General features: G+C 44.7%; 1 pseudogene; it reads right to left on the bottom strand.

Annotated features, from left to right (window-relative positions):
* Positions 1 to 17877: 17877 nt before the first annotated feature.
* On the bottom strand, positions 17878 to 17997 carry LOC136642772 (5S ribosomal RNA; annotated as a pseudogene).
* Between the last annotated feature and the right edge of the window lie 6719 nt (positions 17998 to 24716).

The raw sequence follows: 24716 nt of genomic DNA, 5'->3' as shown, positions 1-24716 counted from the left end.
AAGCTCATTGGAGACTGGGGGCTCCCCGTGGGCCTGATTGGGAACCCTCGAGGGCCGCAAGTGGCCCCAGGGCCAGGGTTTGGCCACCCCTCGTTTAGGATATCAGCATTCTTATCCAAAAGCATCTTTTTTTCCTTAATTAATTACAAATAATTTACTCATAATTCAAAAGATATCGTGGATGAGGCTGCCTTTCCCCCCTGTCTTTTCTGAGGTTCATTCTTACGACATGGTCGATGTGTTCATGTGAGCATGCACAGCTATTTCAGCACCTTATGACAGGCCATAATAAGCATGACTCCGGGGATTGTAACAAGTTCCCTTTCTCAAGAGATCCAGCTGCTCATGAGCTCTTGCCTGGAGCACTGGGACTTGGATGCTCACTTGTAATGGGGGTTACAAATTGTCACCCAGCTGGTGGCTCCTTCCTGACAGGGAAGGTTAGTATGGGCCCCATGACAGCACAGAGTGCTGAAACTTCACTCTAAGTGACGTGAGGCTCCAGATGCTAGCCCTTTTAACCTCTTTCTCTCGCTCTCCCTTCCATATGCTCACAGAATGAATGCATTATTATTACAGCCATTCTCATTCTACAGCCGGTGGTCATTTGGAAACACAATCAGAGATGGTACTTCCCATTGTCATAAGCCACAGCAGGACACAGTACACATGAGAGCATCTTATATTGCTGCTTGGTGCTTAGTTTAGCGCAAAATCAGGCATGTTGCCCTGGGTTTTGTGCAGTATTCTACACAAAAGTGTTGCCTGCACTTTTGCCACGATTCCCCTGCTCAGCAATGTGTAATGTGGAGTTCAGCATGAGGACTGTGTTGCCACATGAATTGTGTCAATCAAATGAGAGAGGAACAGAACTGTTTGATTCCACTCCCAAACATTGGACAGAGAATGAATGGCTACCATGAGTCCAGAGTTGATTTGCAACATCAAGGCTTGAATCCATTCCAGAAACGCTTCTAGCCTTCCCACACCTGTGCTTTCAAACTAGATTCTGGTTCAGGCTGAACTCCATTTCATCCGGAGATCAGTGCACTGGAGCCTTGAGATATGTCCCAAGCAGGCATTACCATACAGAGAAATGTATGATCCAACCAGGTGATGAAGTGAGCTGCCAGTCAGTCCTGGAGGGGAAAGTGAAGAGAATGTGGTTTCTCACTGTTAATGCTGATAGTTGAACACTGAAAGTCTATGACAGGTTAATTAGCAAGCGAGTTTTTCGACTTGCTCTGTAATGTAGCCTATATGCCCTACCCAAGTCCACCATTCCTTAAATACAGCCCCATTCTAACCTGCTATGGCCTGCACCATATACAGCACAGGGTAGGAGGTGGTTGTTTTGCAACTTGGAGTAAGGAGATATCGCTGATGGAAATATGAGCAGCCCAGTATAACACTGGGCTGGCTGGGAGGGAGGGTTAGGATCCAGCCTAAGTTGCCAAGGCAGGTTCCACCCCTCCACCACAGCCCAGTGTAACACCACCTGTCCCCACCAGCCCACCCTCTTCCCACTCACAAAAGCCCCATTCTGCCCTACTGCCACCCTCTCCAACTGCCCTTGGCTGGCATGAACTCACCTGCTCCAGGTGGCACGGAGGCCTCCAGGCAGTGCAGCATGTTTGCAACACTCCTGAGCCAGTGCAGGGGGCCTAGGACAGCTCAACTGGCACTCAGGATTGCGCTAGCACCTATTTGGACAGAGATATAAGAAATTGTGAGTGAGGCATTTTTGAGAGGTCCCCACCTACAGCTCTCTCCATGATGAGTAGTCCTCTTCTATAAAATCTGTGCTGAAAGATCTCTTTGAAATTGGAGCTACAGCTAAGGCATGGGATTTACAAAGAAAGCACATATTAAGATAAAGCTGGAGATAATACTTTAAAAATACTTAAAATAAAGACAATTATTTAGATAAAGACAATACTTAAAAATGAAAAAGAAAGGAAATAATCAAAATTTGCTGAATATTCAAATTCTGTGGGAGCAAGGTGACAAGATGTCATAACCACAAAAAAGGACAAGACACCCCAAAATGTATGACATTCAAGAAAAATGTAGGACATGACAAAATAAAGCTAAAAGCATGTATATTGATTTCATGTGGCTAATTTAAATACTATTATTAAAACTATATTACATATAATTTCTTAATTACAAAAAGGCTATGTGCTGCCTGCAGAGGCCCACACACAGGGGAAAGGAGGACATTTGAATTCTTTTCCAGGACATGAGGCTAAAAATGAGGACATGTCCTGGAAAAAGAGGATGTCTGGTAACCCTGTGTGGTAACCCTGTGTGGGAGCCATGCCATACATCCTTGCCAGAATCTGTATGGCATATGTTGAGAGATGGTAGTGGTATCTATTAAACGAATTGCATTTTACCTTTAATTTACTCTTTTGGTTTGCAGGCTGAGACAACATGTTATTCCAGCCACAGAAATGTCACTCGGGATGTAAATCTGCTCTCTCCCACCTGCCACTCCTTCACATCACATCCACAGCCCACGCTTTGCAGCTGTCCAGCCAGGCCCTGCTATCCAAGACTCCACTGAACATGCCGTTCCGCCCTCAGAAGCAAAACACTCATTCCCGAGCATCGAGTCCTTGAATACTGCCACGGTGCTCAACAAGCTTACTCCAGGTGAAGCCAATTAAAGATTGAAAGTTTCACATCCATAAAATGCATGATCCTTCTGGCCTTCAAATTGGCCTTTTTTCCCTCCCCTTACAGAAATGAATATGAGTCATATTTGTTCTAAGTTATGTTAATTTGCACACCTGAGCCTTTTCAGGGGATGCAGCGCTGGTGCACAGTTATGGTGCCATTCACGTAAACCTAAGTTATGGTGGTGGGGGTGGGGCTGTTAGGAGGCAAACAATATACACCCCGGAGTGCAGCATTCTTTGGAGAAAATCAGAGTTCTTAGTTAATGGATCCCAACCTGGGCAGCTGCCGTCTCATAATTACATCTTTGAGAATCCTCATTAACCAATCAGCATTGCTTTGTGCCAGTCCCTCCATCTTTAATGGAGCTAATCAATTCTGCACAACCTCTTCAAGCAGTTCAGCTAACACTGAAAATTGTATTCAAATATATCCCTTCAGTACCAATATGTTTGTTTGCCTGACAGTAAGTATACACAAGGAGGCTGAAATCAAGCTGGGAACAAAGAAGGGTGTAATATACCCACATATTCCACCTACTCTTTTCTGCCTATCTCATGCCCGATTCACATCGCAATAGTCAAGGTGAAAAATTCACCATGGGATTATCTCTCCAAGCCCTCCGTTCCAATTATCATATGATAAAAATGGTCCTGTGAAAATGTTTATCTCTGCCCACTCCTACCAATATCACCAAAGTTATGACCTGGATGAGAACAAATTACACTGGAATTTAATCCAGACAAAAATAGGGGGATTATCGACTGAGAATTTTGCTGATCAATGTGAAAGTATGCAACCTGGGTTGGATCTGTGGTGGGTCTGATGGGATGAGCTCCAACTTGCTCAGATACATGACTCTATACCATGTTGGGAGGGGGCAGGTAATACCTCTCCTACAGTGCAATCCAATGTGTTTCTACTCAGGAGTAAGTCCTAATAAATTCAATGGGCCTTCCAGGGAAATGTGTGGAATCAAGACGTAACTCTGAGGGCAGATCTTGGCATGAGATCTGGCTAGCTCCAAGGCATGGTGAGGCTTTCGCAACCTCATCCAGCATTTCAGGCTCCCAGGCAGCCACCTATCCTTAGAGAGCCCCAAATCATTGGGTGAGCACACAGGGGCCAGGCTTCCAAGGAGTGACCGTGGTATGGGCTGGTTTCAAAAAAAAGTCCTGGGGAACAGGGCTAATGCCCAGGATGGACAGCAAAACGTGGGGAGTGGTCGTGCAAGTGGCAGGGTTTTCATGCCCTGGTATACTGGGATTTAGAGGAAATGTCATCCCCTGAGGGCTGGGGATAAGAATAGGCCCTCAGTTTGGCTGTACTTGTCGTAAGAGGCGACTGAACAGCCACCGGGTAGATGGGACTCGTTAGCCTGGGAAGGCAGCTCATCTGAGAGAAGGAAAACTCTGATCCCTAACCTCCACTGCCTTGTGGCTACATCCAGTTATGGAAAAGGCTTCAGGAGTCAACCTCGAGGCAAAATCCGGAGCCGGAGTCCCTGAGGCAGTTCATGGCTGAGGACAGTCACATTCTGGCAACTCCTGCGACGCTGCTGGAACCAACCGTATTGGCTTCTGCCTTTCCATTGGACCATTTCAGCGATGTGGAGAGGGGGGATTTGCTGCATGGGTAACAGTCTATCCTCCATATCTACTTTACCCAGGCTTCACGCACTGGAGAGGACACTCTGTTCCAGAACACTATTCAGAGTGCAATACCATAGTCTTCCGAGACTGAAGGATGCCAACAAGAGGAAATGTCAATGAAATTTCAAGCTCTTCACATTTTCCTTTATTTTCATTAATGTCTTGGGACCACCTAAAAATGCATCAAGGACCACTGATGGTTTCTGGACCATACTTTATGAATCGGTGGCCTAGAAATTTCATGTTATCAGAACACACATCCTCGAAGACGGACAGCTGAGTGCATTTTAGCCATCTTTTTTTTTATGTCCCTGCAAGAAACAATTGTATATATTCCAAATGGTGTTGGAGGAGTGGAGGGAGCAGGCAATGAATAAAAAAGTGTGGTAAAAGCAGGTGCACCTTGTGTTTATATAAACTCATTAGCACTCTTTTGACACAGCATGACCTGAACACATACTTCAAGCTACTGGTAGCATGGGAACAATATCTGAGTGTGCCAGAGCAGGGTTCATTCAGACCCTGCAAAATTAACACCAGGTTATGAATACGCTTGCCACTGGTAATTAATCGTGAAAATTGCTGGAGGACTTCTCCCACTGTGATGGATATTGGCAGAACTATTTACTGCTAATAGGCCTTGTTTAAGCACACCCCACCCCCTCCTCCCCTATTCAGATGAAACTTACAATAGACAGTCCCCCAGTTAGATCACATTGTGTATTCTTCTCCTTCTGTGTTCTTGCTAGCACTGAAGAAAACCCCTGGCATTTGCTGCTGTGATGCTCAAAATCTGTATTGTGATTTGCTCTTTCCAGACAGCTAAACCAGCCTTCCTTAGAAAAAAGAGAGGAAGATAATTTTGCCTTTGGGAGCTTGTTTTCTTCACTCATCTAATGTTATCCTACATTTGGTTGCAGTAATTGGGAGACATCACAAGGGCTGGCTTGCATATTCAGAAGTGTATAAGAGTTTCTCCAAAACCAGAAAGCGCTTTTTCTGCTCCACAAACTCTTTGATATATGCATCATTTTTAACCCATCTTCCTGGGGTTTTGTTTAGTCTTTGCTTTCCTTTAAGCCTTAAAACAATGGAAACAAAAGGATGTTATCCCCTTTTGGTATTAATTTTCATTTTTTGCTGCTACAGACAAACATGGAAATAAATTGTAGGAATGATACCCATGTTTTGTTCGAAAGCATGCAAACCTGGGCATAAATCTGATAAATCATGAATTACGCAATACCTGCGGAATTCCAGGTACTTGAAATTCCTACTGCAGATTTGATTTTCTTAAGGCCAAATCCCATGCTGGGGAAAGGCTGCATCAGTCCTGGCAGCAGAGGGGAAGGGCACCAATCACTGGGTCAATCAAAGGCCACCACAAAACCAGAAAATTCAGCTCAGACATTCCTGGGGTCATGCCAGTTGGCCTCCAGAAGGTCCTCCAGGTGAATAAGTTCTATATGTCTGGGGACACTGCTAAAACAACTGTAACCTTCTGCAGATAATCCCCCAGGCTTCACCCCATGCTGGTGACAAGCCTCTTCATTTTGGCCAGCTGCAGTTGGACATCCGCCTGCTGGCTAAACGTGGGACTTGACGCCCTCTGCAATCCCCCTCTGGCCAGCCAGCAGATGGCAACTGAGTCAGCAGATAGCAGCTAAGTGCAGAACCTGAATATAGAGGAGTGATAGCAAGGCAAGGTGGGGCTATGCCTGGGCATTAATTCTCCACGGTCATCAGGGAGGATGCATGCAACCCTGGCTTGCAGGATGGGCTTCCTCCAATAATGGGTCCCCATAGTGACAGCACCTGTATAGCTTGAACACTCAGTGGCATGGAGCCCAATGTTACCACCCCTGGAGTGATTGAGATAGCTGTGCTTGCACTCCTCTAGCCTCTGTGGAAGCCCTCCAGCCCCTGAGCTGCATGAGGAGGCACAACTGAGGATGCCTGTGTCTCTTCCCCCCAGAGGTTATTGGTCAGGAGGGAGCAAGGCTGTCTGCCACCCCCTCAACCAAACAGGGTCCCTTACTGCTGCTGCAGCACCCACCACCCAAGGAAGCGATGGAAGAGAAGGTGGCTGATGATAGCGGAGTGGGCCAACCATGAGGATAGAAGCCATGGCTCCAGGGCATCCCAGCAGCAACAGAGGTTCACATGCCTGCCATAGTGCCACAGTAAGTACTCTGTAGCCTCTTGGCTGGTGTCGTGACAGACCCCACACCCTACAGATGATTGGGTGGGTGCTGTCCTGGGACAGGAAGTGCCATGCCAGGGCTGGTCCTCATGCAACCCACGACCAGGCCTCACAGATACAGATGTTGCAATGAGTAGAATACAGGAGTAGAAGGATTGGGGATAGGGCACTACTCTAACCCCACAACTTTCTCCTTCTGGAGTAACCATAGTCAAATAGAAGGCTGAGGCAGCTAGTTGTCACCCATAGGCTGACACAGTCCCCACCCATGTCCTAAGGGCCAGCCAGCCACCCCTCTGGCCACAATGCCACACTGCTCTTAAGGGCTGAGACATCAAATATCTGGATATCATGGACACTGACTGGGAACCTGGCCATGACCTTGGTGAAGAGTTCCCCCAAGTTCTATCATTCCCCCGTGCCTAGAGTCACACATGCATACCACGTGCCCTTCCTGGATTCACCTTGCCTTTAATTCTCTGTGCTTTCTTCATTGTCCTCCTTAGCTCTCCCCTTAGGCAAGAGAAAGCTATGAGTCACAATGAACAGCTGTTACATGGGTCTGGCCCTGCCCCATAACCCTCTGTGATCATCTCTGTTTCTTGTTACGCATAATTGTTCTAGTCATGTCGAAGGCTCTCACGTAAAACTTTTATATGTTCCAAGCCTGATTTTTTAGAAAGAAACTTGGACTTGATAGTGAAAGATGTTGAATGTTCAGGAAAAGGAAACAAAGTATCATTCAACAAAGGGTTTGGGAGCTAGTTTGGTGATTGGTGGGGATTAAAATATATCTGAAGAACAAGTGTAAAGAAAAGGACATGTTGCCTACAAAAATCAGTCACTAAGGAGGTAATATTCAGCCACATTCTATTAGCATGTTCTTCCCTTAAAAGGGTATTACATTATTTAGATTCACACATGTAGCAAGTGTGTGTGTGTGTGTGTGTGTGTGTGTGTGTGTGTGTGTGTGTGTGTGTGTGTGTGTGAGAGAGAGAGAGAGAGAGAGAGAGAGAGAGAGATGTGGTTTGTAAATTTTTTTACCCTTTTCCTAATTTAATACATTTTTGACTCCGTTTTGGGAAGGAGAGGGGCCGCTTGCACCCTGCGTTGAGGCTCCCTGCAAAACGTAGGGCTTTGCACCCCTCTAGCTACGCCACTGTATGTAATATACTATGGTGCAAGACCTAAGACCCCAGTTCTATCCTCCACCAGCCATGGCAATGCAGCCATACCCAAAAAGGTGTGCGCTGCATCCAGCAGCCTCAAAAAGGAGGGGATAGGATCTGGCATGTGCCATTGTGCCAGCACATTCAGAGGAGGAAAGGGGACAGACAATTCATTTCTACAGACAGAACTGCAGAACCCAGGCGAGCTTTCCAACAGCGTTCGACTGCTGTGCTCCAAGCCCCCATAGCACACCTGCAAACATTTCATGGCGGCACACTGGTAGAAAATAGCTGGTGTAGACAAATCAAGCGATGCCTATACATGTGTGAACCAACGCCCCCACCAAAACAAAAAACAAAATCGAGAGTGAGTCCCAGGTGTTGCTGCTTACATGGGAACATAAGAACAGCCCCACTGAATCAGGCCATAGGCCCATCTAGTCCAGCTTCCTGTATCTCACAGCGGCCCACCAAATGCCCCAAGGAGCACACCAGATAACAAGAGACCTCATCCTGGTGCCCTCCCTTGCATCTGGCATTCTGACATAACCCATTTCTAAAATCAGGAGGTTGCGCATACACATCATGGCTTGTACCCCATAATGGATTTTTCCTCCAGAAACTTGTCCAATCCCCTTTTAAAGGCGTCTAGGCTAGACGACAGCACCACATCCTGTGGCAAGGAGTTCCACAGACCGACCACACGCTGAGTAAAGAAATATTTTCTTCTGTCTGTCCTAACCCACCCAACACTCAATTTTAGTGGATGTCCCCTGGTTCTGGTATTATGTGAGAGTGTAAAGAGCATCTCCCTATCCACTCTGTCCATCCCCTGCATAATTTTGTATGTCTCAATCATGTCCCCCCTCAGGCATCTCTTTTCTAGGCTGAAGAGGCTCAAACGCTGTAGCCTTTCCTCATAAGGAAGGTGCCCCAGCCCCGTAATCATCTTAGTCGCTCTCTTTTGCACCTTTTCCATTTCCACTATGTCTTTTTTGAGATGCGGTGACCAGAACTGGACACAATACTCCAGGTGTGGCCTTACCATCGATTTGTACAACAGCATTATAATACTAGCCGTTTTGTTCTCAATACCCTTCTTAATGATCCCAAGTGATGTCAAAGTGCCAACTGTACTCCCCAGCCTGACTGCAGATGGTGGCTGCCTCTTGGCATTTAACAGTGCCAGGCACCTTTATGACTGATGACCTACCTGAGCCTGCGGTGCATGAACAAACATGGATGTGTGTTTTCACACACATTTTATGGCATGCCCTTCTTCCCTTTCCTTTTCTTTGAAATTGAAAGGCAGGAGGTCTGGTCTAGAGGGTAGAGCCTCTGTCTGCCTGAAGATAACATCCACAAGGTTATCTGCCTGAAGATAACATCCACAAGGTTGCCAGTTCGAGACCACCGGCACCGTGCGACCTTGGAGCAGCTGACAAGCTGAAGCCGAGCAATTCCATTTGCTCTGAGCGTGGGAGGATGGAGGCCAGAATGTGAAGCCAGATTGGAATGAAACACCTTGAATGTAGTAGTTCTTGAAAGAAAGAACCTTCTTTGAAATTGTAAAAATCCCTATTTAATAGGGATTTAGATAAAGCCTGCCTATGTAAACCGCCTTGAATAAAGTCTTGAATAAAGACCAAGAAAGGCGGTATATAAATACCTGTTATTATTATTATTATTATTATTATTATTATTATTATTATTATTATTATTATTATTAAATGTCACCGATTATGGCCTAATCTAATCTCTTATTTATTTTTTTGGCAAAAGAATAAAAAAAAAGTGAAAGTGGCAAAGTATGACTGAAACACGACCTCAGCATTTGCTTTCCATGACAGATGTAACAACTCCAAAGGAACCATTAGAAGCCATCATGACAAAAAAAAAAAAAACCATTTAAGAAAGTGAGCCTTTGTGTGCTTTTTCACAATAGACTGTGTAATTACAGCATATGGGGCAAATAGTATATGTTGTCAAAATTAGTATGCATGCCAAAATACATGTTTACCCTAACGACTGTAACGAATTTGAAGTACTTATTTTGGTCTATCAGGTAAATAGCACAGTTCTTTTATATGCAGCACAAATGTATATTATTATGTGGTATGTGTGTTATTACATAATAGGCTGTAGCAGCTTTGGGAAAGATAAAATATTCCACTGTATCAATAGAAATCATGTCAAAATCCTTGACACTTCTGTTTTCCGTGTGAAAATGTGGCCTCTGTTCAGGGCTGTCCATTTTCTTCCCTGCGAGAAAAAAATGAAAAAAATGAAAACCTTACAAAATGCCAACAAAATGCTAGTTTGATCTTTCAAACGTATTCACAATTAAGCATGATGCGAATAGGTTTATTTTACATGGGAACACACAACTGGATATTTTTCTTCTGACCCAAATAATTAGGGCTCCAGCCTTTAATCTCTTAATCAGTTAGATCCATTGATTAAAAACTTGTCTCCCTGATAAACTGGGAAACACATTTTGAGAAGTTAATTATGTTTAATATAAATACGTCACGTAAAAAAAAAAAAACTGTAGAAAGCAGACAAGGTGTTAAAGTGGAAGGAAGCCCCTTTAGATGCAATAGGCCTTATTCACAAGGAAGTAAGTTTGCAAAGCTTTGCCATAGTTGTAAAAAAAAGGTAGGTTAGGAAGTCCAGACCCTTCAGATCATCAGGAGGAAAGTTTGAGCTGAGCTTGAGCGCAGAAAAGCCCTGAATCTAAATAGCTGATCTCCAGTTTAAATGCATCATTTGCCCCTTTATGGTTTTCATTCATCCTGTTCTATGGAAAGGTGCTTTGTCTGGCTAGGAACAGAGTCTGAAAGCTGATCAGCCTTTGTTATACATTGAGAAGCTGCACGTCAGATTATTTAGACTCTGAGCAATTTCCCATGCTTGCACAAAAGCCGAAAGCTGAAAATACAGAAATCATCATGCCAGACAACATTTTCCACTCGTAAAACTATCATAAAGTGTCGTTTGCATCCAAAAGACAGGGAAGAGACCATTTGTATTGCAGGCCGAATTGCCTTTGCTTTTCTTTGTCGCACTTAAGTGTCATTTTAAGCCTGGGGCAGGAAAGACTTCCAGTGACCTGTTCTGACTGGAATTGTGTTTAAGGTGCTCTCTTCCAAAATGCTAGGCAGGATCCCTTGGCTTATCAGTGTGCAAAAAAGTCTAACAGATTGCAGACTCAAATTTCCCCTTCCGGGCAATGTCAGGTTTGTCCATTGTTTTCTGTGACAAAGGGTGAATTTCAAGAAGAAAAAAATCGGCAGCTTGGATTTCTTCCTCGCTTTCTTCCATATCACCCTCTAGGCTAGTAATTAGCATTCTTCAGCTCCTAGAAATTGCCCAAAAGGCTGCTAGAAGCGGTGAGCTCGGAAAACATGGAGTTCTACAGTGGGATCTCTTGCCTTGAAGTTGTACAAGGACTCTTGCTGGGAGTGCAAAGGCACAATTAAGCAATGTCTGTAGGGGATGATTGCCCATGGCATTTGCGATTACAAGCGTGGCATACAGGATTCATCCATTCCAGGCTTTGTTGACATCAGTGAATCCATATGGCAGGAGAAACTTTACAAACGTACTGTGTGGCAAGAACTCCCACAGGAAAACAGCACTTCATTTGCTGCAGTTTGCTGTGCTTTCCTCTGCAGAGCTGCTGCTCATGTTTTCCTTTGCAGTTAAATCTTTCTCACCAATGATAAGCTCATCTAGTTATCACAGTTCAACTGGGTACCAAGCGATCAGCTGTGCAGTATACATCTTGCCAGTAGCATAGCTATTGGGGGGGCAGTGCAGTACATACTGCAGGTGCTGCAATGCGCTGTGTAAGCAGCCCCTCCCACTCGCCGTTGGAGTCATTCAGGGCAGGAACAGCACTGTGTGTTGCCATCGCTGCCCAGAATGGCTCCAACGGCAAGTGGAAGGGGCAGCTTTCATGGTGCTTTGTGGTGCCTGCAATACTTAACACGCCACTCCCCTTGCAGCTATGCTACTGCTTCCCACCTGTCATTTTGAAAACATGTGCACCTCAAAATGTTACACATATGGTCAAAAATGTGGATATCAGTGATCAGATTGTATAACTCTGTTCTTGTAACAGTTGCAGTGGTCACCTCCCCCCCCCCCCATCCTAGTTTTGTGCTGGTGCTAATCTTTACTGGACTTAACAGACTAGGACCAGAATACTTCAAGAACTGCCTTCTCCTGTATAAATCACTAAGCCCATCCATGACATAAACAATGTCAAGTGGCAGGGGAATGGCAAATTCAGGGTGCCTATCACCCAAGTCCACCACCACCTTCCTCCAGCCCACCACAGATGGCACTCACTCACTCACTCACTCACTCACTCACTCACTCACTCACTCACTCCCTTCCTTCCTTCCTCATATGGTCCCTTTAAGAGACTGTGCAAGGAAGGAACAAGAGGAGAAGGCAGGAAAGCAAATCACCACTTCCCATACCAGAAAAACCAAACAGGCTGTGGCAATCTGCCTCATTCATCTTGCTGCCTCCTCCTATGGCTCTTTTAAACTTACAGCCCAATCCTGAGCTGCCCGGTGCACAAATGGCTGCCGCTGCATTCTGTGGGCATTCGAGCAGCTGCCTGCGGCTGCCAACGCTTCCTCGGGGAAAGGGGAGTAAGGAAAGTAGCCCCACAGTGTAGAGTAAAGGGCTCACCCAGAGCTCTGGGCGGCACTCAGGCACCAGCCCAACGTGGGCTCACGCTAAGCCTGCTCCAGCACTCGGCCGGCACTAACCCCCACGAGCATGCCTTGCAGCATATTTGCAACAGGGTGCGCCAGCAGTGAGCCAGCGGGCATTGTTCAAGATTGGGCCCTTAAACATTCCAAAAACAACCGCTTATCCTGCTTCTTCCTGCACGGTCCTTTCTTACAAGACAGGAAGTGTGGGTCATGCTGGGGATTCCAGCACAGCTGCCCATTGTCATGCCACTTCCTATGCCTGAAAGCACTGTGTAGGAAGTGGTGACCCATTCCCCTAACCCCGCACCTCACGCCTTCCTCACACAGTCCCTTTAAATAAAACAAAACTTACAGGGCATGCTGGGAATTCCATGAAAGACGCGGACTTTCTGTTCCGTCAGAAAGGCTTGCAGAGGAAGGAGTGACATGATTGCCTTTTTTGTTTCTAGTTTTTTTTTGTGGGGTCGGCAGCACCAGCACTGACAATTGTGGGTCAGGACAGCATCAGGTAACAGTTCCAATTGGGCCATCCCTGTAATCAATTTAGCTTCAGAAGCTCTATTCTCTCTGTCTCACTGGGGATAAAGTTGGAGGGGATGAGAGCATTTTCAGTAACACCCAGCATGGGTAACTTGTTCTCCCGTCCGATGGTAACCAACGCACCCCCTTTCACTCCTTGGACATGCGCCAGCCAAATGTGTGGTGCAGGGCTGAGAAGACCCACTGGCAAATTTTCCCTTATCTCTCCCAAGCCTCCTGATCTGCCCCCTCCTGCAGGATTCACTGCTAGTCTCCTTGGTGTGATTGCATCAGAGTGGGGGAGGGAAAGAATGGGGTTGGACTATTAGATGGTAAAGTCCTTGGGGAGGAGAGAGGGATTTTTTGTTTATGAAACTCGGTAAGGTGCTGTATACATGGATGGCATTGTATATAAAGACTAGTTCTGCTCATTGGCTAGAAGCAGGAGTGCAAAAAACTATCCTGCTGAAAGCAGGAAGGATATGGGGTAAAAGAAATCCATGCCAAGATGTCTCTGCAGATGGCAGTCCTTGAGCGAGCCCTGTGCTCACCAGCACTTGCAACGGGATGCCACTGCTGCTGACTGCTGGCACGCACAGTGTGGCTTGTGAGTGTGGCAAGCACATGGGGGATCCAGGTGTTTCAGGAAACATATTGCCGAAGAGCTTAGGGCAGCCCCTACAGGAGTTTTAAGGTTGAGTATCAGCAGAGTCCACTACACATGCAGTAAGGTGATAGAACCCAGGTGGCCGAATGGCCTGTGTGGGCTTCAGACTGGAAGTGGGAATCACATTTTTTATTGCTTTTTGATGTCAAAGAATTTACTGCAGGAGGAAAACTCCTATAGTAGGAATAGGGTTGGGCTAGGCAGTTTATTTCTACTGTGCTACTGTGTTTCTACTTTCAGGGAAGGTTCTGCGATCCTGGAGATTGTGTTGCTGCCTTCCCCCTTTCCCTGCCCCTTAAATGGACAGGAATAGGGCTTCCCTGGCTGGGGCATCATGACACCACAGTTTGGGAAGCCCTGAATTTGGTGGATGCTGCTTACAGCCAAACCTACCCCCTTCCCAGTTGTGTTCCACCCTCCTCCCTGCCCTCCCCCGCCCCATTCTGCCCACCCCACCTCCCTTCCATCCCCTGTGTGATTTTACCTGGTCAGCAGGTGTCCAGAATCTACTAATAATGGGGATGAAACTATATTTTATTGAACTATCCTGACGGCACAAGAAGGCAAAAGCACATACCGATAGCAGGCGATTGTGGGCCCAATCCTATCCAATTTCCCAGTGCTGGTGCAGTTGTGCCAGTGGGGTGTGTGCTGCATCCTGTGGTGGAGGGGCAGTCACTAGGCCCTTCTTAAGGTATGGGAACATTTGTTCCCTTATCACGGGGCTGCATTGTGGCTACACCGGATAGCTGGAAAGTTGGATAGGATTGGGCCCTCAGCTGCCTACAAAACTGAGAATTTTTAAACTTAAAAGTATGCAAAGTGTGTGAAATCTATAAGGGCACAATCCTAACCCCTTATGTCAATGCTTTCCAGTACTGACATAAGGGCAATGCAGCTCTGAGGTAAGGGAACAAACATTCCTTTACTTTGAGGAGGCCTACGTGAGTGACACCCAACTGCAGGATGCAGCACACATCCCACTGACACCGCTATGCCAGTGCTGGAAAGTACTGATATAAGGGGTTAGGATTGCGCCCTAAAATGCACAGCAACAATATACGCATGCGAAAGCACACAATGAAATAAATACCTGGATAAGAATGGCTAGATTTAAACAACATGCGGTAACCGTGTTTCAGAATCTCAATGAATCCAATGGTGCGAGAAACAACATACCATTGGGGCTGGAGAAACTTAGACTTGGTAAGCAGCCCAAAGTTCTTATTCCAATATTTTGTTGATAGAAGGTAGCATGTGCTAGAAGTAAATGTGTTTCCAAATGAATCAAGTCAGAGAATCAATCTTTTTAACACATCCCTGAGAATGCATCCCAGCACGGACACAGCTTTAGGGGTTAACCTGTCCAAGCTACTGAATTTAGGAAACCAAACTTTTCAGCAGACCATGACCGTCAATACCTGGCAGACCATTATTCTCCTGTCCAGAAGTGTCACTAAGGCTAGTAAGACAGATATCTGAACTAGGCAGGGCCACGGGGTAGTGACACTGGATATCTTCCCTATCAGTGGTGCTCAGCCTCGGGGTCACGACCTTTGGGTGGGCAGGGAAGCTTTTTTCAAGGAGCTGCAAAAATGACCTAGACAAACTAAGCCTTGATTTTTTTTTTCCTTTAGGGAGGTTTATAGGTGGTTGAGAAGATTACCTGGAGAATGTAAATGGCTGCAGTTACAGCACTTAATGACTCAGCGGGCCGGAGGCTGCGCTTGGGGATTCGGAAGGGAGCGGCATGCAACATTTGCTGTGTTCGCTGCAAATGAGACGTGACTTTAAATAAGGCTTTGAATCCTGTACTTGAGCTTTCCAATGTGTTTACTTTAGTCAAAAGCAGACATGCCCCTTCCCAATCCAAATAGGAAATATGGCACAACCTTTCCCCTCCCCTATTGTTTCCCACTGAAAATCAACCCCTCAGTGCTGTTTGCCCCTGGAGCCCGCAACGTACCCGCAGGGGCGACGATACAGTATGTTAACACTGTGTTAACATATGTATGTTAACATATGGGGGACACACAGAGCTGCTGCAATGCGCCCCTCCCATTCATTGCCATCGCGGCCCCAAATGACTTTGATGGCGAGTGGGAGGGGCCTATTACACAGCATGTTGTAGCACCAGCAAATACTTACCATGCTGCCCTCCAAACAACATTACTACACTACTACCACCCGTAGCTACACTATTGCCTGGAGCTGCTATCTACTCCAAACAGCTTGGGGGGGCAGAATTATCAGGAGAAAAATGGTTCAGATGAAAGAATTAAATTGTCCTCACCTGGGCTGCACTTCCAATCTCAATTGTTTCCACACTACCCTATCCCACCCCACGCACCCTGTGGTTGCTTTTGTACTGCAGCAAGAGCCCAAGCATGGGATTCAAAGATGTGCTTAAAGTCCCAAATCATTTGGTGGTTTGCCATCTTCTGGAAGTCACAGCACAGACTTTGCACCATGAACAACTGTTGTGTCTAATGAAGCTCTAAAGGTGTCTGCAGAATCCGTGCTATACTGATGAATAGTGGGATGTGTCCGTGCACAATGCATTAACTCTGCTCTGTCTCCTTCAGTACATCACTGCCTTCAGATTTTGTTCCCCTTTCTTCTCTTGGACTAGAGCCTGATATGTGTGTGTGTGTGTGTGTGTGCGTATATGGGTGTGTGAACACTTGCATGCGCAAGCGTTATGTGGACAATGATGTGGTGAAGTGAACTGTACCACTTCAGCCTGGGAGGGGAGGCCATTTTAAGGGCTAAGGCAATCAGTAAGATCTTCAAGCAGGTAAACAAGGCAGGTTTAAGGAGATAGGATTGGCTGTGAGGTCAGTCACTTGGGCAAAAACATTATACTAGCACATCTATCTGGAGCACCTGCTCCTTTGAGGTCCGTGTTAGCTCAATTAGGGCCCAATCCTATCCAACTTTCCAGCTCCAGTGCAGCCGCAATGCAACCCTGAGGTAAGGAACAAATGCCCCCATACCTTGAGGAGGCCTATGTGACTGCCCCTCCCCAGGATGCAGTGCATGCCACATTGATATAGCTGCACTGGCCCTGGAAAATTGGATAGGATTGGGCTCTCAGTCTGTACTGTGTCTTATTCCAGGTTTTCAGGGAAGGCATGAGTTCTGGAAGCTATTTCTGAATTATTTCTAAAAATAATTTAACAAAAATCGAAAGTGATTCTGGGGTTAAGGCTACTGGAAAGTAGCACTCTTCAACCTGGAAATCCTGCTTCATAATCCTATGTTTTTCGAGACAGGTCGTGACCTCTAATAGTAAACGCATTTCCGCACATGCTCTGAAGCTCCTCACCCCTACCTTCACATCTTCCAGGACTTAGCCATGGGTTTGAGGGCAGATTCCAAGGTTTGATAGATCTCTGCAGCTGAGTGCCATGAGTCCTACATTCAAATTAAACTCTGACTCCAAAACTCTAGATTCCATCCTCCATTAACCCATTTCTGCCCAGCCCACAGGTGTGCACATTGGATCCCAGTTGCGTATATGCAACGTTGGGCAGAAATGGTTTAAGAAGCAAGAGATCTGGAATTTGTGTGCCTTAAAACTAACACTGGACATGAGACATGTAATTATTTGATTTTAGCTGTAAATCGCTTTGTGAGCTTTTTTGTTGAAAAGCGCTATATAAATATTCTTAATAATTAGAAGAATGATAATAGGCAGCCTTGGTCAAACACCGACTGTTTGGGTAATTTTTGGCCAATCAATTTGCCTCCCTTTTCTCATCTGTAAAGTACAAGCAATGACCATTTATCTCACAGGTCAGCTCCATCATGAACACTGCAAAATCTGTATCATGTTAAAACCTGAGCTGTGCATTACTGATATGTAATAATATTTTTATTTGTTGTTGTTTTTTTCCTACTAAGCCTCCAAGACTCATTAATGGACTGTGTAATTTTACATAGCTATACTATAATATAAATGCCACTAAAACAATGTTAACCTAAAATCTGGGTGGGTCTTAAATAAATTTTGCCCAAGAACAAATATCAATAATATCTCCATTCAAGGATGGTGTGAATCATAGCTTCAAGGTGCACTCAAGAAACAACACTAGTCATAAATCAGCATTTCTCAAACTGTGGGTCGGGACCCACTTGATTTCTGATGAGTCCTGCAGAACCTCTAATGAAAACATGGCTGATGGAAAGATCCGAAAAACAATTGCCTGATGTCGGTTGGCAACCTTCAGTCTCGAAAGACTATGGTATAAGCCTATAGCACCTGGTATTCCAAGGTGGTCTCCCATCCAAGTACTAACCAGGCCTGACCCCGCTTAGCTTCCAAGATCAGATGAGATCGGGCACGTGCAGGGTAACAGTCGCTCCTGAGGCTTTTCATACATCAAACAGATGCTAACTGCCCTGCAAACAGCTGAGCTCCTCCAGTTTGCAATCTCGTGTATATATAGGAGTTAAATGTTGGACAGCCCAACATTCCCTAACCCTAACCCATTCTGGAATGGGAAGGCCTGCCCTGTATCCAAAGTTGTGTTGGGACTGCCTATGACTCAGCCTGGAGCGAGGGGAAAGCATTCCCATTACCAAGGGTAACATCCCAATAGCCCCAATGGAACTACTTGGATCTGCGCCAACTAAAGAGGTGGCGCAGATCTGAGCAGCCTAGAGCTGCACCAGGTTTGCCGGGGGTGGGGTCAGGATCTAGCCAAATGCTGGATCCTGGCCCCACCCCACCCCGCGCTGCCCCAGCCCACCTACAGGCCTGCCCTCTGCTCAACCCTCCCCCTGCCCCAAAACACATCCATCCCACCCTCCCCTTGCCCTCCTCAAACCCCAGCAATAGCCTAACTCGACCAGTGTGGCTTTACCATTGCACTGGCTCCGTGGGGCTCAGGTCAGCCTCCTTTCTCACACAGTGGTGTGAAAGTGCCTTACTGCACCTCTGATCTGATGCAAGTTTTGCACTGGCCCAAGGCCCAATCTGGATTGTGCCCCAAGTGTCTTTTTTCTGGTCTTTTTCTTTTTCCAAGACTATTAATGACAGTTAGTGGGAGCAGGGCTGCCTCATTACCAGAAATGGATCTTTTGTTTGTTTTGCAAATAAATAAAATATTACTTGTAAATAAATAGATAAATAAATAATTTCTTTCTAGATCACCTTTTTAAAAAAAGTCTCATAAAGCTAGGTGGGTTTCGATAGGGTGTCATTTTATAGAGTGGGTCCCAGTGCTAGAAAGTTTGAGAAGCATCATAGCTCTTGGCTCATATATAATGGCCACATTTTTCTTTTAGTCTCTATTACCTTAAATACAGTTTAAACTTAGTTGTAGATGATCTTGCATTTGTCCAGTAGAAGCAGTCAAGATCAATTATGCTAGTGAATAATCATATCACTGGTGTTAACATACTAGTCAACTGCCTGTTATATTACTGGACTGAAATCCTATGCACATTTTCCTGGGAGTACTCCCCACTGAGCATCATGGAACTGGCGTCCAAGTAGACATACATTGGATTGCACTACTAGTTAACTGCCTAGAAGGGTAGGCCTCCTAGTGATGAAAGCAATCCACACTCACTCCTTTCTCATACATGACTACACATTTTATTTATCTACACCTTTTATTTATTCACTGACCACCCCACTGGCCAGACTTGTATCAGTAACCACAAACAAACACACCATGCTATTGTTGGCATCCATCAGTCTCGGAAGACTATGGTATCGCGCTCTGAATGGTGGTTCTGGAACAGAGTGTCCTCTCCAGTGCGCAAAGCCTGGGTAAAGTAGGTATGGAGGATAGGCTGTTACCCATGCAGCAAATCCCCCCTCTCCACGTTGCTGAAATGGTCCAATGGAAAGGCAGAAGCCAATACGGTTGGTTTTAATAACCATCAGGTAGTGATTGACATACTGCAGTGGTTCCCAAACTGGTGGGTCACAACCCACCAGGGGAACTGGAAGCAGGGCATTCCCCCTTAAGGGGAGTGCCTTGCAGCGATGACAGTGGAGCGATCCCCAGGATCGTGCCATTGCCAGGGAGAAAGGAGTGTTTTCCCACTTACCCACAGCAGTGCCAGCCTCTTGGGTGGTGCAGAAAGCCTGGGGTCACTTCCGCAGAGCTCTCCAAGTCTTGGAATGTTTCAAAATCATGATCGGAATCCACTTCTGATTTTTAATTGCAAATCCAGAAGTGAGTTCTGATTGCGATTTTGAAGCAATCAAAAGGTTTGCCCTGTGGAAGTGCAAACAATCAAAAGGTTTGACATGTGGCAGCATGTCGTGGGGGTCATGTTGCTGCCTTTGTCCTGCGCCCATAAAGACTTAGGTGGTTCCCAACTTCCATGTAGGAATTTGAGGACCACTGCCATTGAGATTTCCTCAGGAATGTAGGATGATCTGGCTCTTTCTGTTGCCACACTTGACTGCCTGTAACTCAGTGAGAGTGCTCACGCTTTGTGTACAGAACGCCCCGTGCTCGATTCCTGATGTCTCTAGGGAATGGTCCCTCTTTGAAACCCTAGAGAGCTTCCACCAGTGGGAGTTGATAGTACCATGCTGGATGGACCAATGGTCTGACTTAGTATCAGGCAGCTTCCTCATTCCACTTCACTCATTCTCTTCTATATTCTGCAACTATACATTATATTTCTATATCATTTAATATTATATATGAAATGCTACATGTTTAAGCTCACCATTATCACATTTTATTCTGTGCACTAATAATAATAGACATTATGAAGAAAGACATATGAAACATTAAACACATTTTGATGCAGGTTACTGAAAAAAAAAATGTCATCACCTTGCTTGGTCACTGGGGCTTGGTGTATGGAATGTATTATGCCATTGCTCCAGCAGCTACACTGGCTGCCCATTCCTTTCCAAGCCCAATTCAAGGTTTTGGTGATGACCTTTAAAGCCTTATACAACATAGGACTGGAATCCCGCAAAGTCTGCCTTTCCCTATATATTTCTGCACATCCCTTGCAGTCATCAGAGAGGTATTCTTAGGATACCTCCACCATCTGAAGCCAGGGGGATGGCAGTGAGGTATAGAGCCTTCTTAATTTTTTAATTAACAATTAACTTCTTAACTTTTATGCTGCTGTATACTATTTGACATTTTATCTTTTCTATTGTTATTTTTTTTAATTGTTTGAACGTTTTTTAAGGTTTTTAATATTTGATTCTGATGTTTTATCACAATGTGTTCATGTGTACACTGCTTCAGGTTGTTAGAAAAGCAGTACAGAAAGAAAGAAAGAAAGAAAGAAAGAAAGAAAGAAAGAAAGAAAGAAAGAAAGAAAGAAAGAAAGAAAGAAAGAAAGGTCTTGAGATGTGTAAGCTACTCTTTCTGCCTAAGGGCACAATCCTAACCAGGTCTACTCAGAAGTAAGCCCTATTTTGTTCAATGGGACTTACTCTCAGGAAAGTATGGTTAGGATTGCAGCCTAAGCATATTAAAATCAGTGAGAGCTAGGGCTTCAGCCTGGCATATTTTCCAACACCAAGGTTTTAACCCTATGAAGTATGAATAGTGTTCCCTGATAATGTTCAGAATGCCTTTCCCTTACCATTGGCTATATAGAGTTGGTCCTCGCACATCAAAGACACAGGGAAGGGTACCCAGATCAAGAACTTTTCTTCCAAATGAACTTGAATCCCAAGATTGCAGTGGTGAGAACTTGGGAGGATGGAGATCAGGGAAGACAATATTTTCAATGAATAGAGTGCCCTTGGGGTTGTCTGTTCAGTGCTTGTCATGCTTTCTCTGACATTGTTGATACATACATTCCCCTTCCACTTTCCATGGTACATACTAATATTTCCACCCTAACTCTACGCTCACCATTCAGACTTGGAAAACTGTTGACACATCATTGTCGACAGAATTAATAGAGAGCCAAGCTGTTTCTCTCCTAAATGGAAAACTTTTAGTGAGAGTCGGTGCTCTATAAAATGGCATTTTCTCTTATCAAAGATCCTTTAATCTTAAGATCAATGTTACAGGATATGTATAAATGTGAGCATTTATTACCTATATTGATTACCAGGCATACTTTGAAAATATGAAAATACTGATTACTTTAGTCACTAAAGAGTCTGCCCTAAAGATGGATAATAATCCTAAATGGATGCCTACACATTTTTTCATTGGATTTGTACCAGGAAATCAAAGAACTTTTGAAATGAACAGATATTAGTATCTATTATTCAAGTAAGGAAGTGAAAAGCCCACATTTCAGTTTTCTTGAAGCCAATAAATAACTTTACAAAGGTGACTGAATGTGTATATGTTAGTCAAATAGAAAGAAAAAAAACTAAGTAAAAAAAATGTGGATTTTTAGTGAAAGCCAGATGCGGTGTCCCAGAGGAATAAATTAAAATAAATGATTTAAAAAAGAAAAAGATTTGAAGGGAAACTGCCCTCTGAATACATGCATTTAACCTGGCCAGAAGAATCACAACATTAAACCCAAATAGTTTCTGTTGGTTCTCCTTGCTCCTGTAAAAACACAATATTTGTAATACTCAGGCTCTTACTTGAAGATTTGAATTAACGCTGATGAGAAAAGTTCAAGACAATATAGAATGACCTCTCTTCGTGAAAGCAAGGAGCATATCTAAAGACCTTTGGAAACAAAGCATGAGCTGCTATGAATTAGAACCATATGGAGCAAAAAACAAGTCACTGGAGTAAACATTAGTTGATGTTCATCGTGAAGATCAAAAGCACTCATAAAACCATCTTCTACAAAAGAATCTGGGGTTAAGATCAAATCAGAAAGTTAACTTCAACTCTACAATGCCTCTTGGTTTTTACAGCTATTTGACTGAGACAGACCTAAGAACACAGTGCTGGTTCTCACTGATAAATGCCTCCTTGCAATCAGGTGGTGAATGGTTAGCATTAAGTGGGATTGGCAAGAGTTCAGGGTGATTTGCCAACTCCCCCTTTTATTCTTACAACAACCTTGCAAGGTAGGTTAGGCTGAGAGATGATGTGCCTGGCCCCAGTGTCTTCCTGCAGATTTCATGGCTGAGGAGAGATGTGGACCTGGGTCCTCTTGGTCCAGACCCTTCTCCAGCATTAGCCATTATGACACACCTCTCTAGAAAAGCAGATTATGGAAGAATCACCATGAGAACATTGACAGGTACATGATACAGCCTGCTTCACAGTAACCATTCTCCATGACTGGCAGCAGCTTGTATACAATGTAGATAGTGAAAAATAAATAGCTAGAAGGGGTACATTAAAATTTTACACTTTTGCAAAAACTGTATACCTCACATATAATTAACATCAGCATAAAATATTCAATGTTTTTTTTTAAAAAAAGCAACAACACAAACAGCAGCCTTTAAAATGTCATTGAAAAAGAAAAAAGACTAAAAAGAATACCTAGAGTGGCAGCTTCAGATAAATTCTTTTATTGTGTTGAGTGGGGACGGAGTTCCAAACTTAGGAAACCACCACTGAAAAGGCCCTTTCCCTAGTCCCTACGCTCCTAACCTCTGAAGCCCAGGGCGTGTGGAGAAGAGCCTCTGATTTTGATCTTATGAGACAATCAGGTTCATGTGGGGAAAAGCACCTTCTGGCAGCTGATTTCTAACCTGGACTGAGTTATAAAGATTTAAACCAACATTTTTGTGTGCACTTAAAGCAAACAGCAAAATAAGAAGGTCTTTTAGACCTGGTGAGATATTTTCTGAACAAACAATTCTGGTCTGTAAGCTAGCTGCTGCTACTGTATTTTGAGTCAGCTGTCTCTCCTGAGTCGTTTTCAAAGGCATGAGATTGCCCTGGGTTGGTGGTCTAACCTGGATATTTCCAGGCACAGATAACAGCTGCCAGGCTATTTGAGACATTTAGTATTTTGTCTAATCAGAAAATAGCCAAATGTCTCTTTTACACATATATACACAACACAAGCCTTTTCAGTTACTGGACTGGATATAAACTTAATGATTGAAATGCTCGGTATGCATTACACTTCCTATTTAGACTACACTCCTGTTCATACTTACCTGGGAATAAACACAATTAAATACAATGGGACTAACTTCTACATAGACATGCATAGGACCTTACATCTGGGTAAGGTTCTTGGTGTCTGTAAGTCATTTTGTGCATAAGTCCAACATCACTGTTATCAGTAATGAACACTTTGTAACCTGGGAAAAATGTTTTGAGGTACATCTACAATATAGTACACTACTATGTGACTTTAGCTTGAAAAAAAGCTAACAGGCAAACAGTGGGAATGGTCAGGAATGCTGGGAATGGGGACTAATATCATCTAATGAGTGGCAGTTGAACTTAATGACCATCCAAATTGGTATGTTCATATATTTGAAAGTTTGTAAGTTGAAATTTTGTTAATAGGGGAACTTCTGTCATCCAGAAATGGTGTCCAGGTGATGAGAAAATTGAGGACTTGGACTTTTCCAGTGCAAATTTAAATAGATGAGTAGTATACTTCCCATGATTATGACGTTTGAGCACAATCCTAACTATGTGCTCAGCCATAAAGCACATTTGCAACTATACTGGAGTCAGGGAAGCCAAACCAAAGACACACAATGGCCTCCCTGCACCAGATCCAGGCCAGGCAGAGTTAAGTAAGCTCCAGCCTAGGCTGGCATGCGGGGGTTGGCAAGGGTGGCTGGAGAGCGGAATGGGGATGTTTCAAGGTGAGGGAGGTGAACCAGTGGGGAGACCAGGCCCAGGAGGGGGTGGGAGTGGTCTGGGTGATCTAGGCCATATCCTAATCACCCTCCCCACCAGCCCTGCATTACACCTGGCTGCTCAGACTTACACCAGCGATTTTGCTGGCACAGTGGGTAGTCCCATAGGGGTGACTGCTGCACTAGACAGGGTATGGGGAAATAAATCCCCTTACTCTGAGTGTGTGGCAGCCAGCTCCTCCCCTGATACAGTGCAGGCCACTTGGCCTGCTTGTTCCAGTGCAGGATAGGATTAGGCTTTTAATGCATTGTTAAACCATCGATATGTGGACTAGGACCCTCGTACAGTAGGACATTTTAGGTTTGATATTGAAATGGCTTTAATCTGACCT

The sequence above is a fragment of the Tiliqua scincoides genome, chromosome 2 (assembly GCF_035046505.1).
Source record: "Tiliqua scincoides isolate rTilSci1 chromosome 2, rTilSci1.hap2, whole genome shotgun sequence".
Classification (NCBI taxonomy): Eukaryota; Metazoa; Chordata; class Lepidosauria; order Squamata; family Scincidae; genus Tiliqua; species Tiliqua scincoides.
The sequence above is the reverse complement of the archived record's forward strand: the minus strand, read 5'-3'. Positions and strand labels throughout refer to the sequence as shown.